This window comes from Rhinatrema bivittatum, chromosome 12, assembly GCF_901001135.1.
Source record: "Rhinatrema bivittatum chromosome 12, aRhiBiv1.1, whole genome shotgun sequence".
NCBI classification, from domain to species: domain Eukaryota; kingdom Metazoa; phylum Chordata; class Amphibia; order Gymnophiona; family Rhinatrematidae; genus Rhinatrema; species Rhinatrema bivittatum.
In genome coordinates this window covers 49,950,962-49,967,727 of record NC_042626.1, presented here as the reverse complement: position 1 = coordinate 49,967,727, position 16,766 = coordinate 49,950,962, and the positions used below count along the sequence as shown (strand labels likewise).

The window sequence follows — 16,766 nt, the reverse complement described above, 5'->3', positions numbered from 1 at the left end:
CCCCCCGATTCTGCCTGGTTTGCCAATGCAATTTTTCCTCCTCCTTTCTCATTTCAATTTGTGAAAACAGATTTTTTTTTTTTTTTAATTGTATGAATTTTCCAAACTCGCCTCTGGAAAATTGTATATGGAATCTAATAGGTTTTACACATGTCTGCAATTTGTAGAAATTTGCTTTCCAACCTCATCCCACTCGGAACTCTAAAATTTTGCTGTCTCGCTCTCCTGCTTTGGTTTAAGGCTTTCCTGTAGAAGAAACTCTCTGATTTCTCTGTGCTTTCCTAATCTGCTTTAAGTTAGAGTTATTATGTACACTTTGCTGCAGGAGAATTGTCTAGCAGCAGCAGCACCGGTCATTTTTCCATTCTTTAGGTGGCATTTGAAACTTTTTTTTCTTGTGCCAGATCTGACTTATAAAATTAGCATTATCACGGTCACGGCCAGGAGGTTCGGGTCAGCGGGGGGGGGGGGGAGAGCCTTGTGAACCGAAGCTAATTTCAATTAGCCTACGGTCCAGACACAGTGCAAACTGATAATTTGACCTGTGACATGACCCATCGGTCAAATGAAAAGGAGGGGTGGGGGAAACTGTAATTGCGGAAAGGACGAGCATCATAGACGCCATGTGTTTCTCAGTTTTGTATAAAGAGAGATTAATATGCCTAGGGTGAGGATCACCGAAGCTGTGCATGTCTCCATGAGAAGAGGGTTTGGAAGGAGAACAAAGTTTTGAGATATATTTAACGCACACCTTTTCGTTGATAACTCAAGTAGGTATTTTCCTGCTCCAGAGGGTTTACAATGTAAGGAAATACAGCTTTTTTTCCTCTAGGTGCAGAATATGGAGGAAAAAAAAGTCTTAGTAAATCGAGCCCTAAGTTTTTGTACCTGCTGCAATGGAGGGTGACGTGATTTGCCCAAGGTTGCAAGGAGTATCAGCGGACTTTGAACTCTGGCCTCTCGGCCTGCTGTCCTCACCACCAGGCCCTAAACTCATCAGCATGCTTACTCCTGTGCTCCGAGGCAAGGCATTTCTGCTTTTGTCCAGGGCCAGGAAGTGCTTCTGGTGGACAGGGCCTGCTTAGATGTGTTTGTGGCACCAGACAGCAGGTACTTTGGCTGCTTGGGGGGGTGAAGAGGTGGCAGAGATGAAGGGTAAATCTGTAACTCACCATTCAGGCCCCTTGATTCTCATTTTGTGCTGCATAAAAGTTTACACACACACACTCTTAACCCAGTGGTTCTCAACCTTTTTTTGGCCGGGACACACCTGACAGATGGTTCTCACATGCGTGACACACTGAGCATGTGACCGTCACGGGGCTAAATGTAAACATGCACTCTGCATCCACAGGAATCCCCTCAACCCCCCACAATGAGTGCAGAGCAGATCTAGGGCATTACCCTGTACAACTCGCCATACAAAAAAAGATATTCTGGTTCTGATGACATCTCAGTAAAAGCAAAACAAACTCCCTTTACTACCAGGCACAATAGCCCTTCTTATGAAAAGACAGTAATTTACCACTAATGCATATCCTATTGAGAAAACACAACAAATAAGATTGATACAAAAGCCTACATGCTAGTAAAATATCTCACCTCTGTCACACACCCAGAACTGACCTTCACCAAGTACAGAAAGACCACACATTATAAATATGGAGACAGAAACTGGAATGGAAAACCAAAAAAGCCACTCTGCATGCAGTGCAAACCTAGAGAAATGGAAGAGAAATATAGCACCTAACAGTCCCAGGATCTGCAATAATGCACACAAACTAACCCGCACAAAGATACACCTGTATTATGGAACACACTCAACCAGTAACAACCCTATCTAAGAAATACAACTATTAAAACCAGGCCCTAAACACTAATACATTTCTTATTGGGAAAACAGAATAAGCCAAACTGCTATAGAGCCCCACACAGAAATAATTGTAAAGCTATACTAAAAATGTTACAAAACAGCTGCTGAACAGAATAATATCCAACAATTAAAAACTCATAAAAATTATTAACACACGTCCAAATATCAATAAAATATTTCAAAACAGCAGACATCGCATAATACCCAATAATTAAAATGGCAATCAAGAAAAATAAATTTAAAAAGCCACCTTTTCTTACCCTCTCCAGCAACTCTCCTACTCCTTTCCCTTCCAGGCCAATAGCACTCACAGGAAGCAGCAAGGGCTGCTGAAGCTCTGTCCTCGCAGTCCTCTTCCTTAGCGCCCACAACCAGTCACTCACACACATAACTCCAATTAGACCCCACGAACAGTCTCGGTCTCTCTCACCTCCCTGACCAGTCTCTCTCTCAATCACACTCATGGTCTCTTATATACAAGCTCTCAATCACACACAAATGCTCTCACACCCACACCAGCTCTCACCCAGGCTTCCATTCACACCCACACACACCAGCTCTCACCCAAGCACCCATTCACACCCACACACACCAGCTCTCACCCAAGCACCCATTCACACCCACACAAACCACCTCTCACCCAGGCTTCCATTCACACACAGACACCCCAGCTCTCACCCAGGCACTCATTCACACCAGTTCTCACCCAGGCTTCCATTCACACCAGTTCTCACCCAGACTTCCATTCACACCAGCTCTCAACCAGGCACCCATTCACACCAGCTCTCAACCAGGCTCCCATTCACACCACCTCTCACCCAGGCACCCATTCACACACAGACACACCACCTCTCACCCAGGCACCCATTCACACACAGACACACCAGCTCTCACCCAGGCACCCATTCACACACAGACACACCAGCTCTCACCCAGGCACCCATTCATACACAGACACACCACCTCTCACCCAGGCACCCATTCACACACAGATACACCACCTCTCACCCAGGCACCCATTCACACACAGACACACCACCTCTCACCCAGGCACCCATTCACACCCAGACACACCACCTCTCACCCAGGCACCCATTCACACCCACACACACCACCTCTCACCCAGGCACCCATTCACACCAGCTTTCAGCCAGGCACTCATCCACGCACACAGACGCACCCGCTCTCACCCAGGCACTCATCCACGCACACAGACGCACCCGCTCTCACCCAGGCACTCATCCACGCACACAGACGCACCCGCTCTCACCCAGGCATTCATTCACGCACACAGACGCACCCGCTCTCACCCAGGCACTCATCCACGCACACAGACGCACCCGCTCTCACCCAGGCACTCATCCACGCACACAGACGCACCCGCTCTCACCCAGGCACCCATTCACGCACACAGACGCACCCGCTCTCACCCATGCATTCATTCACGCACACAGACGCACCCGCTCTCACCCAGGCATTCACGCACACAGACACAGACGCACCCGCTCTCACCCAGGCACTCATTCACGGACACAGACGCACCCGCTCTCACCCAGGCACTCATCCACGCACACAGACGCACCCGCTCTCACCCAGGCACTCATTCACGCACACAGACGCACCCGCTCTCACCCAGGCACTCATTTACGTACACAGACGCACCCGCTCTCACCCAGGCACTCATTCACGCACACAGACGCACCCGCTCTCACCCAGGCACTCATTCACGCACACAGACGCACCCGCTCTCACCCAGGCACTCATTTACGTACACAGACGCACCCGCTCTCACCCAGGCACTCATCCACGCACACAGACGCACCCGCTCTCACCCAGGCACTCATCCACGCACACAGACGCACCCGCTCTCACCCAGGCACCCATTCACGCACACAGACGCACCCGCTCTCACCCATGCATTCATTCACGCACACAGACGCACCCGCTCTCACCCAGGCATTCACGCACACAGACACAGACGCACCCGCTCTCACCCAGGCACTCATTCACGGACACAGACGCACCCGCTCTCACCCAGGCACTCATCCACGCACACAGACGCACCCGCTCTCACCCAGGCACTCATCCACGCACACAGACGCACCCGCTCTCACCCAGGCACTCATTCACGCACACAGACGCACCCGCTCTCACCCAGGCATTCATTCACGCACACAGACGCACCCGCTCTCACCCAGGCACTCATTCACGCACACAGACGCACCCGCTCTCACCCAGGCACTCATCCACGCACACAGACGCACCCGCTCTCACCCAGGCACTCATCCACGCACACAGACGCACCCGCTCTCACCCAGGCACTCATCCACGCACACAGACGCACCCGCTCTCACCCAGGCACTCATCCACGCACACAGACGCACCCGCTCTCACCCAGGCATTCATTCACGCACACAGACGCACCCGCTCTCACCCAGGCACTCATCCACGCACACAGACGCACCCGCTCTCACCCAGGCACTCATACACGCACACAGACGCACCCGCTCTCACCAAAAACTTCTTCTTCCTTCGCTGCAGGGATGGGCTCTAGTTCCGCCGCGGCTTTACTCCGGCGGGCCTTCTTTTTTCGCCACCGCGGGAATGGGCTCCCGTGGTGGCCTCGGTCGGGTTTCCTCTTCGCCGCCACAGGCTGTGGCGGCCTTGCTTTGTCGGGGTCAGGGCTCCCATGGCGGCTTTGCTTCGTCGGGGGTCGGGTTTCCTCTTCACTGCGCGATCTTGCTTCGTCAGAGTTCAAAATTCCTCCCTGCCTGCCTCACCGGCCAATCAAAGGCTTCCTCCCTTCTTCCTACTCCCACTGGTAGGGAGGAGGCTTCCGATTGGCCTGCGCGGGGGCAGGCAGAATGAAGGAGGCTTCCCATTGTGTAATGGGGATAGGAAGAACGAAGGCTTCCAATTGGCCCGCGTGAGCTGGAAAAAGGCAAAAGGAAAGTAGAACGGGGTAGTGGGACACCGGGAGACGCGACACACCTGGCGGTGTTTGGCGACACACTAGTGTGTCGCGACACACCGGTTGAGAAGCGCTGTCTTAACCTACTCGTTTAATTTTCACAATTTAATCTTGTCACAAGGGGGAGGAGGGGGGCGTGAAATGTAGGAAAAAAAATGTTAGAAATGTTGGGAATCTTTTCAAGAAGTAACTCTATATTGTAGCCAACTTGGCTGACATTGTGGTTTATTAAAGCGTGTCACCCTTTTCCCATGAACAGAGAATGGGCTTAGTATATCTGGGCTTACTGTGAAGCAATTTTACTAAAGCTGCGTGGCTCTTGGTTAACTTCTTACCGAGTGCTGACCATTAGGCAAATAATGTAGGGGGGTGTGTGGATTTGGACACAGGGTCCCCAGGGGAAGGCTGCTGGAATTTTTTTAATGCATTTCCAGGAACGTGTGTGTTGCTGCAAGATCTTGGGACTGAAAACAAAACCATGCGCACTGACTTGGCTTTTAAAATAAAAAAAGGTTAACACTTGAACTTTTTTTTTTTTTTACCATTTAACTGTGATGAGGTCGGATGCACTAAAGGATTTTTCCTATTTTTGTTTTTCCTGATGTTGAGGGTTAATCAATCATGGCCCTGCCATGTTGCCTGTGACCTTTTTTCTTGGCAGAATGGTGCAGGGGTTTACCTTTTGTAGCCCATGCTACAAAATCTATTTTTAAAAACGGTATATAAATGCTTTTAAATAAATAAATAAAATAGTCAGGCCAGAATCTGCTCAGCTAATGAGATCTTCAGGCTTTCCCAGCCCAGGACAGCTGGAATCCCAGTTTGTCTATGGGGGGGAGGGGGAGGGAATGCATCGTACAGGAGTTTTGGGGTCAGTCCGGGCTCACTGATAGGTCCTAATTTGATTCCTGGATCGGATCCTCCCTATCCCCAGGTTGAATGGGGCGAGAGATGCTGTGAAGGCAGCATTTAGAGTCATGGGGATCAATGAGGGTGACGTCTGTCGTTTGGATTTAGCGTCCATGTGCGTGGCTGTCTCGGTGTGCAGGGACCAGACAGAAGAGTGGAAAGGGGAGGTCTGTTAAAATAATACTAACATCCCCTGGGTGGTTGCAGTTGAAGGTTCATGGTGTCAGGATTTCTGTCCAGGTTCCGACTGAACTGGAAAGAAAAGGAGGAATTACCGAGCTTCCTTCCTCCACCCCCCCCCCCCCCCAAAAAAAAATAAATATATATTTCAGCACATTGTGCTGTCATGAGTCATTAGTAAAGCAGTATTTCTATTGGTTGGCATCCTATACTGTTTATACATCAAAGAAGTTCAATGCATAGTTGACATTGCAAATGTCTGATTTAATGGGTTTTTTTTCTCCCTAAACTGTTTATAAATAATTTTTATGCTGAGGGAAAATGAATATTAAATCATATACACAAAAGCTGCATTGTCCAATTAGCAAGAATATGTAGAGGAATTCAGGATGCCCTCTACCCTTTTCTGTTAAATGACTAGTATAGAAAGATAGGCCTCCAGTCTGTGTTGATGTACCCAGTACTGTACAGATTAATTGATGTGATCACAGTGTCTGTCTCTGCCTCAGGGATCTTTAAATCTAACTTTATAGCACAGTTTTAAGTGGTGGCTGAAGGACCTGAATGTTTTTTCCAGCTCTGTCCACCTAACCAGTGCCCCTGCATTGGCAGTCCTAGATCCACCTTTTATTTAACACACATCTTTGAGGACACTGCCATACAATATCAACATAATGACATCGGCCCGCTGGTTGACCGATGCCCATTTTGTTAAGCTGGAGGACTGGGGATGGAGCGAGGAGGTTCCCGGGGGCTGCGAGGTCCTTCACTGAAAGGAAGGCTTTCGTGGGTGGGTGGGTGGGCAGATACTTTTCACTTCCTTGTGTTTTTAAGGGGGTGGGGGAGGTGGCTGTTTACCTCCCCTTTAAAAACACAGGGAAGCCAGTGTGCTGGGGCTGGGTGGGGGAGAGAGACTGTCAGGTAGTTAGGACTGTGCTGGATTCGGGCTGGAGGAGGAGGTCACAGGGATATGTAGGAGCTGGGTTACGAGGAGAATTTGGAATGCTCTGGTTAGGGGAGAGGGGTTTGCTAGGTTTGGACTGGGGAGCAGAGGTCTGGGCCAGCGAGGTGAAGAAGGGAGGATGGGGGTGGGGATCAGTGTGTGCTGTGATCCAGATAAATGGGGGGGGAGGGTCAAAGTATGCTTGGATTGGCTTAGGGAAGGGGGGGGGGCTCGGGTTACGCGTTGATGAAAAGGACGGAGTGCAGGGATCGGAGAAAGATGGGGGCAGGATGTACTGAGGTCAGGCTAGGGTATGGTGTGAGTGTTGTGGGGAGCAGTGTGCTGAGCTTGGGTTAGGGAGGGTGAACGGCACTGTTCTGGGGGGGGGGGGGGGCCAGGCTGGGCAGGGGAGAAAGGAGTGCTAGGATTGAGATGGGGCAGAGGGGGTAAGGTTGATGCTGGGGTGGAGAAGAAGGGAAGGGGAAGTCCTGGGGGTGTAGGGCTAAGGAGGGTGGCAGGGAATGCTGAGGAGGGAATTTCAGCAAGTTTCAGCTAGCTTCAAATTAGTTTTAAAACCTCATCATAACACAGCATTTTGAAAAAAAAAAAAAAAAGCACTGTTATGGTATGGCGCACACTATATTGTGATTGTGGGAGCGGTTTTTTTTTGCACGGCCGTACAGAAAATGAAGATACAGATTAAACTGCAGTGATTTCCTTGAAGCACCCACACGGGCCTCCTGCAGCCAGAACGAGCTTTCCAACCTAAAAAGTTACCAGTCCTTAAGGGGATGATGTCTGACATTTTGCTGGGGGGTGGGGGGGAAGGAGAAATGAAGGGAGTGCTAGGAAGAAAATTAGTTAAATGTCCTACGTGTTCCCATCGGTCATTAACTATCGGATTATGACAGAGAGAGAGATTTTCCTGATGCAGTTAATGTGCTAGTTATCCCTTTTTTAAATTGCGAGGCAGTGCTTTGCGGTTCCCAAGGCAGGCAACATAGTTTCTATCTTTGTTCCAGTATCCTAGTGAGCGAGGACACTTCCCCCAGGCACTCAGGCTGAAAAACAATCCTGAATTAAGGTTCTTGTGAAATAATTTCTCAGTTCTTGTTGGTTAAGCTTTGCTTTTTTTTTTTTTTTCCTTCAATATCTCCTTGCATTAAGTGCCTGTAACTAAAAACTCACCTGAGCTAAAAAATTCTAACTTATCCCTATCAATTAAAAAACAGAATGAAAATACAAACAAAAAACACACTTTGAAATGTTTGTATGCTAATGCCAGAAGTCTAAGAAGTAAGATGGGAGAATTAGAATGTATAGCAGTGAATGATGACATAGACTTAAACTGGCATCTCAGAGACATGGTGGAAAGAGCACAACCAATGGGACAGTGCTTTATTTATTTTTGTTTTTTTATATACCGATCTTCTTGCATTGGATGCAAATCAAATCGGTTTACATTGAACAATTAAACTTGCTTGAGAGCATTACATATAACAAAGAACATATAAGAACATTAAACTAACATGGTAATTGAAGTATTCATCATATGCAGATGCCTTGCAAAAGGCCAGTGAAAATTAAAATTAAAAAATTAACTAACAGATGAATGCATCGAATGAAATTGGGCTAGAGTGCAATGGGAGGATAAGCAGAGGGAGGACGCGGGGATGAAAGGGAAGGGGAAACAGAGGGTCCAAAAAAATGGTGGATTTAAAAAGGAGGGTTAGAGGGTGGATTTATACCATAAGAGCAAACAAATCATAGTTGCCAAGGGAAGTAGACTGTGAGCAATCAGGGAAATGCTAGGCTGAATAGCCAAGTTTTCAGTTTTTTCTTGAAGGACTGCTGGCAGGGGTCTTGTCTGAGGTCTGGTGGAAATGTGTTCCAATGAGAAGGACCTGCAATGGAAAGAGCCCTATTCCTTAGCGGTGTTTTGGAACAGCGGTGTTGTTCCATCCCCTGTATCATTTTGGCTGCCCTTCTCTGTACCTTCTCCATCGCAATTATATCTTTTTTGAGATGTGGCGACCAGAATTGTACACAGTATTCAAGGTGTGGTCTCACCATGGAGCAATATAGAGGCATTATGACTTTTTAGCTTGGAGAAGAGACAACTGAGGGGGGGTAATGATAGAGGTGTTTAAAATCATGAGAGGTCTAGAACGGGTAGATGTGAATCGGTTATTTACTCTTTTGGATAGTAGAAAGACTAGGGGGCACTCCATGAAGTTAGCATGTGGCACATTTAAAATTAATCAGAGAAAGTTCTTTTTCACTCAATGCACAATTAAACTCTGGAATTTGTTGCAAGAGGATGTGGTTAGTGCAGTTAGTATAGCTGTGTTTAAAAAAGAATTGGATAAGTTCTTGGAGGAGAAGTCCATTACCTGTTTGTGATGCCCTTGGAGTGGTCTAAGACAGGAGAAGGTCGGAGAACAGACCAGGCTGGAGTCTGTTCTGCTTTTCAACAGTTTAATTACAAAAATGTTCAGCAAGACAGAATCAAAATGGCTGCTTACCTCAGCAGACTGACAATGCAAGAACAGTTTTTCCAAAAGAGCACAGCACTCCATTACAGCTTCCTTCTTCTCCCTGGGGCCTCTCTAACTCTCTCAGGGCCTCTCTTTTGTATCTCTTACCTCAGGGAAACGCCCCCACCCGATGTTCCCTTTCCTGTCTGTCTTAAGGTGGACCAGGCCAGATAGCTGAAGCTGGTCCGTTAAGGTAGTCTTATGCTCTCTGTCATATACTCTGTCACACTGCTATTAATTAAGTTGACTTAGAAAATAGCCACTGCTATTACTAGCAACAGTAACATGGAATAGGCTTAGTTTTTGGGTACTTGCCAGGTTCTTATGGCCTGGTCTGACCCAGCATAGCATATATTCTTATGTTCCTTATTTGAGAGAATCCATAACTGATAGTATGGGTGTTGTACAGTTGTGTATGTGATTACATTTTTTGCTTCTCTTTTCAGTTTTGAGAAATAGCACATGTCTCCACGTTTAAGGTTTAGAATCAATATAGCATTTCTCTGCAGATTTTTATCCATGTGGTTCTGTGTCTATGATCTATGATCGCTATAATCTGAATGATTTTCGATACGAGTTCTCCTGTCAAAAGCATTCTCTGCCGCCCGCTTGAGGAATTGATTGACATCTGCTGTTACGTTATATCCGGAGGATATGTTTAAATACCCTGCATCGCCGCCATTTGCATTAGCAGGTCCGAATGCGGACCGCCAAGGAATTTACTTGACTGAAAACGCCGTCTTATTTGCCGCGTGGGATTAATACTACACATCTACTCTGGAGGATTTAAATACCGACCCCTGAAGCAGGACCCATCGGGTCCGAAACGTGATCACGTCGGGACTATAATTCTACTGCTCAAGCTAAGTATAGCTACCATTTTTGGTGACTAGATTTTTACTGTTCAACCTAAGTGACGAAAGCCCGGTGTGGCTTCTTTATTCCCCAAGGCAATATTTTTCGTAAAAAGAAAAAAACTATAAAATACATTAAATAAATTAATGAGACTTGGCCGCATGTGGGTCTGACTGATTTGCAGATCCAAATGGCAGCAGTCCAACATATATATACAAATCTCTTCAATATATGTGGTATAAGAATCATATTACTGTTCTGGATACCTTGATTTTTGTCTACATAGTTATTGTGAAACATTTATTCTGCTTATTAGTATAGTTATACAGTTATTTCTGTGTGGAGATCTATAGCTGCTTGCTAGTTCTGTTTTCCTAATAAGAGATGTATTGGTTTTTAGGACCTGATTTAATATTTGTAGTGTTGCCTTTTCATAGATAGGGTTGCTCCTGTTTGAGTGTATTCCATAATACAGGTGTAACTGTGTGCGGATTAGTTTATGTGCATTACTACAGATCCTGGGAGTATGTTAGGTCGGTTCTGTGTCTGTTACTGAGATGAGATATTTTGCTAGCATGTAAGCGTTTGTATCGGTCTTATTTGTTGTGTTTTCTCAAGAGCACATGCATTGGTGGTAAACTGCTGTCTTTTCATAAGTAGGACTATTGGCCTGGAAGTAGGAGTTTGAGTTGCTGTTACTGAGATGTCACCAGAACCAGAATATCTTTTTTGTAGGGTGAGTTGTATGGGGAATGTCATAATTCTGCTTTACATCCATTATTGTGGGTCAGGGGGGTTCCCGTGGATACAAACTGTACTTTTACATCCAGCCCCGTGACGATCATGGGTCAGTGTTGCATGCATGTGGTGAGTTGAGTCACATTCACATTATAAATGTCATAATTAAATGATAAGTGTGCACTAAAATCCAACCCCCTCCATAACCCCGCCCCCATATGACCAAAGCCCTGCCGGGCCATGGAAAAATGGTCTTGCTTGAAGCCAGTCCCTGGTGCAAAAAAGGTTGGGGACCACTGTTCTAAGGCACCATGAAGAAAGCAGAAAATCCCCAGGCACTGACAGAAGGACAAAGCAGCACAAAGAATGACGTGAACACCACAAAGCACAATGAGAGGCGCAAAACAGCAACCCATGCTGGCATGGATACCCCAAAATGTAGAGTCTGAGTTATGGTAGCAAGGCAGAGTGACATAAAGACCCCCAATGTGTAAAGTCTGTGGTAGGGCAGCAAGGCTGAAGGTCAGAAAGCCCCTCCCCCCCCCCCCCCCCCGGCGTAAAGTCTGGGGTGTGGCATAAAGACCCTGCAGTTGGGTACAAGTCCCCCCAAGATGTAAGATAAGGGGTATGGCAGCAAGGAAGAAGGGCATTTGGATTCCCAAGGTGTAGCATTAGGAGGATGAATAGCCTTAAAGTGTAGTATCAGGAGCAGGGCAAAATGGCAGAAAGACCACCCACCCCAATGTGTAGCATTTAGGGATTTAGCAGCAAAATCCCTAATGTATACAGTCAGGGGTATGGTAGCAAGACCCCCCCCCCCCCCAAAGATGTATCATCGGGAGCAGGGCAGCTTCACCTTGATTGCTCCCTCCATCTTATCATCTTGCCCTCTTTTCCTGCTTCTGCCTCACTCAGAAATGTCTTGGTTGCTACGCTTACTAGTCTCACTTAACACTTTTCAGTGAGTCATAGACCTGAATGGGAAACATAACCAAATGAAACTAAAATGTGTTTAATTTATGGGCACCCTCAGTTTGTTTCAAGGGTCCACCAATGAAATGAAAATTAGCCTCATTTACTGCATGTTACCAATTTTGTTTCGAACGAATGCACATCCCTAGTAGTTTATACAATTTTCCCACACACTTCTGAATTTGTCAGTATTGCCATCTTTCTTTGTAAGTACTGTTAACCTGTCCATCCTCATAAAATGATACATAATCTTCTGCCATGTTGACTCATCGGGTACAGGTTTTGTTTTTTTTTTTCTACCTAATTTATCAGAAATTCTTGAAGCTTCATTCACAAACTTTATTTTTCCTCCGTGATCAATGGTGGTCATTAATTCCCAAGGAAGCCATTCATAACTTTTATCAAAGGAAATGGTTCATCTGGTCACGTTGTTGATTTTTCCTTAGAACAGTATCTCAAAGCTTTTGAATTTTTTTGGACATAAAAATGAATAAATGAAGGAACTTCTGTCTTAGTCACAATTAATACAGATGTCAGATGGGAGAAACTTCATACGGTATCCTGTAATTTGGGCTGTGTGGTTTGTTTTTGTTAATGGGTGGTGATGCAGCCTGGCTGGAACCTGAACAAACAGAAGCACTAGAAAATAAAACAATAGTAGTAATTAATAATAATGATTAATAGTAAAATCTTCCTCATCAGACAAGGCATCAAACTTCAGGAAGTGTACAATCATTTATGTGACTGGAGAAGCCAGCCTGATGCAGAAATACTAAAAATGGCATAATATTTTACTTGTGTTTTTAAGGTTGAAATAAAAAAACAAACAAACCCAGAATAAAACAAAAATCCTAACTTGGGGGGGAGGAGGCAATTCATGCATATATCTCTCATGCATATTCATCCTGGATATCCTGAAAACCAGCCCTGTTCGTGGCACTCCCAGACCAGAGTCACCTGCCCCTGACCTGGAAGTTCAGTGGCAGTGCTGTGCATTGCAGGGTAGAGGATGTGAGATTCTGTTCCCGAGACCAGTTTATCCTGGTGTGGCTGGAACTGGGGATGCTGCAGAGGCAGCGTTTGCGGCCCCTGGGAGGAGGGGAGTTTCAGCCGACATGCAGCAGTGACATCCAGTGGCTGGATTCAGGGCCCGTGATTGCAAGGTTACTGGAAGAGCCCTGATGCAAGGACCCCTGCTGAGAACTGTCACTGCCTTTGAGTTGGGAGGGGATGTGAAATAAGTGGGAAAAATCCCCAAATAGTTGTGAACCAAAGGCTCATGATGCCAAATCCCAGTTTTGGTTCTGATTGAGCAGGAAGTCTGAAGGAACAGGAATAAACTGCAGGTCCAAAAACTCCCCAGTCTGTCAGTAATCTGTCACCCAGCTCTAAACGCATCAAAAACCGAACTGCTCCTCATCTCCCAAAAGTCACCCCCCAAACCAGCCATCACAAATGATCCTGCCTACGATACCTTCACAAGGCAGCCTGACACACAAAATCTTGGGGTTCAAATAGACCAACAACAGAACCTAAAAAAAACCATATCAATCTGATCCTCAAGGAAGGTTTCTTCAAACTTAATGTCATGAAGAAATTGAAACCATTACTTCACGCCAGTGATTTTCGCACAGTCATTCAAGCCACTCTCTCAACAAAGATGGACTACTGTAACTCCCTTTTCCTAGGCCTTCCATACTCTACAATAAAACCCCTCCAAATGCTGCAGAATGCAGTAGCGAGAACCATCTATAACGCCCGCAAATATGACCATATTACTCCCCTCCTCAAGAACTTACATTGACTTCCAATCACCTCTCGCATCGTATACAAAACCCTAACACTGACACACAAAGCTATACTCTCACACAACTCAAACTGGCTCATTGATCCATTCTGCCCGGTACAATCCAAAAAATCCACCAGAGCCTCCAATAATGGAACCTTCCACGTACCCTCACTAAAAAGAGCACACCTTATTTCCACAAGGGAACGAGCCCTATCCATTGCTGGACCCACGCTCTGGAATTCTCTACCCCCCCAACCTCAGACTCGAGACCTGCACCTCAAAATTCAGAACCAACTTGAAAACTTGGCTCTTCAAACAAGCCTATCAACAATAACACCCTTCTCACCCCTTGCAAACACACCCGAACCTTCCACGCAAACCCTCCTTACACCCGTTGTACATAGTTCTTATTGTTTCTCCAAATTGTATACTCAATGTTAATTTATTTGGCTATCATCTGTTAGAGTAGCCTGTTTCCTATGTACTTTCAATCTCCTTTCTCACAGTTCCTATCATTCCCTCCCCATCTCCCTGTTTAATGTAACTATCTTTCCTTATGTTCATTGTTTTGATGTAAACCGATATGATGTTCCCACTAACATCGGTATAGAAATGTAATAAATAAATAATAGCCTCAAGATATTTTTCAGAATTGGGTACAACACATTTTAGCGTGTTTTGGTTCTGCTGCCTATGGGACCTCCGGTGTCCTCTGGTTGAAACGTGAACTAAACCAGTGTTGCCCTCCAGCCCATGGTAGCCTGGCTTCCTGTATCTGCAGATTTCTGCTCTTCTGATGGAATAGTCTTGCCCTGTCCCTCCCTGTGTGATGGTCCAGCTGAGAACACAAGATGTTGGCTTGGCAAAGAGACTCGTCCACCACTGTGTTCGCTTTGCAGTAGCGTGATGTGTAGCAAAAAAAAAAAAAAGGAATGTGAAGGAGATGTGAGCTGGGGAAATGGAGAACAGATGCACACAAGTATTGCTCAAAAAGATTTTGAATTTTTATTTCTTTGACTCAGTGGTTTACTCCTGCTGCTTTTGGTATCCAGCTCAATCAGAACCAGGGAAGAGATCCAGCGCCACGAGCCTTCATTTGCAGCTATGCAGAAAGATTTCCCCTGTCTTTTTTTTTTATAATCCCCTCCTAACTCAATTTAGTTCAGACATTTAAAGCAACAATCCCTTGGCTGGGACTTCCAGAACCTTGCAGTCATGGGATCTAAATTCAAACACTAGCTTGCTGATTTATGGTCGGTGATCAAGAAGTTGGATAATGATGTAAATCAATTATCCAATTGATTTTATGACTGAAACAAAAAATATTATATTAGTACAAGAAAAGAAATTACAAGATTTGGAAAAAACCGTCATCCGCCTTGAATACACAAATCCCATTGATACTCACCGTTGAGCTGGCGCACATTAAGGATAGTTTTTCTTATTACATAATGAGGTTGAAGCATTGGAGAATCTTGCTAGAGTTAAAAAAAAATAAAAAATCTTTGCATAATTAATTTTCCATACACTAGATTATTATCAGCATTTGAATTGTTTAAAAAATACTTACAAACAGTCTTGTCCTTTTATGAAGCTGAGTTACCTTATATTTCTAAAATATTTTATATGTATAAGATGAAGGGACCCGATCAGATAAACCAGCCTCCTAATTCAGATAGCCCTGGTCTCTCAACATTTCTTGAGGACTCGGTAGATCAAATAAGTAACAGAGCTACTATAATAGTTTCCTTTTGTGCTGAGAGAGAAATTAAGATTTGGTGTTTTACAGATACTTAAAATAAGCATGTCTCCTTTTGCGGACAAAAGATACAAATGTTTTTTGATGTCTCTCGTCCTACACGAGTATGTAGAAGACATTTTCTTTCTTTAAAAAATAAAGTCCTTGAATTAAGAGCAACCTTTTTTTCATTACATTGAATTCAAGCAAGTTTATGTTTACCGATCACCTATATTTGGAAACTTTTATTTATAATAAAAATGCTGAGAAAGGGTTAGCAGACCAGAGTTAATGCTTTTGGTTAGCGAATAAGCTGGGGGGAAGGTCTTGATAAATATTGAAATTCAGGTATATCTCTCCTTTTCTTGTTAACATTTATGTTATGTTAATTTTCCTTAATCCCCATTTTATTGGACATATGATTGCTATATATTACTTTATATTGAAGATTATACTGGTGATTTTGCTTTACAACAATTGTATTTTCTTTTCCTTATTGTAATTAAATAAGAAACTCAAAGAGATATCTATAAAATATAAATTCAGTCACTAGGTGTCACTGTTGCACAATGACCAGGACTGACTCTCTCCCAAGGGCTGCGAGCACTGCTTATGTGGCAGCCCCCAGCCCTAGCTGAGCTGGGAATTGGACCTAGGTCCCTCTGCATGGCCACTAGGCCAGCTCAGTTTTCTTTTTAGAGGCAATATATATATTTTTTTTTAAATCATCAGGTGAGAGACTTCTTGGGGCAGGAGGCTGATGAAAAGAAGATGTGAACTGGACCTTTCAAATGTAAGTCCCTATGGGCATGCCTGTGTCTTTGTACACAGGGTGCCTGCACTGTTCTGGCCTGAGCTTTTGCACACTGAGCCGGTGTGTGCCCCAGGTGAAGCTGACAAAGAATTGTAACTTGAGGGCAAGCCGTTGATGACATTCCAGCGTGCAGTCCTACCTCATTTGGCGGGCAGCCAGCAGCAGAACCCCCTACTTTCCGCCCCTTGGAGCTGGCAGTTTCTTCAGTGTGTGTTAGGATCTTTTGTGTGTGTTGGGTTTTTTGTTCTCAACCACAGTGAGAACAAACTGGTCTTGCATGCCTCCGCTCTGTGTCCAATTAGCATACATGGAGTTGCTGGGGAGAGAGGAAAGGAGTATTCAGTTTTTTTGTCTTATTTTTGGTGGTGTATTATTGCAATGGAAGGGCATTGTGGGAGTTTCAAACACTTTTTTTAGATTCTTGTTAAAACTTGATTTATCCCTGTT

At 45.2% G+C, this 16,766-nt stretch overlaps 1 protein-coding gene across 4 annotated transcripts in view; it reads left to right on the top strand.

Moving 5' to 3' along the window:
• LOC115073684 (signal transducer and activator of transcription 5B) overlaps positions 1-16,766 on the top strand; it is a 226,170-nt gene that overhangs the window by 34,740 nt on the left and 174,664 nt on the right. The window contains exon 2 of one of the 4 annotated variants that reach the window (XM_029572299.1): positions 16,238-16,298. The exons of the other annotated variants lie outside the window; for them this stretch is intronic. The gene's annotated coding sequence lies outside the window, so the exon portion shown is untranslated. The remainder of the gene's footprint in view (positions 1-16,237; positions 16,299-16,766) is intronic. 4 annotated transcript variants of the gene reach the window in all.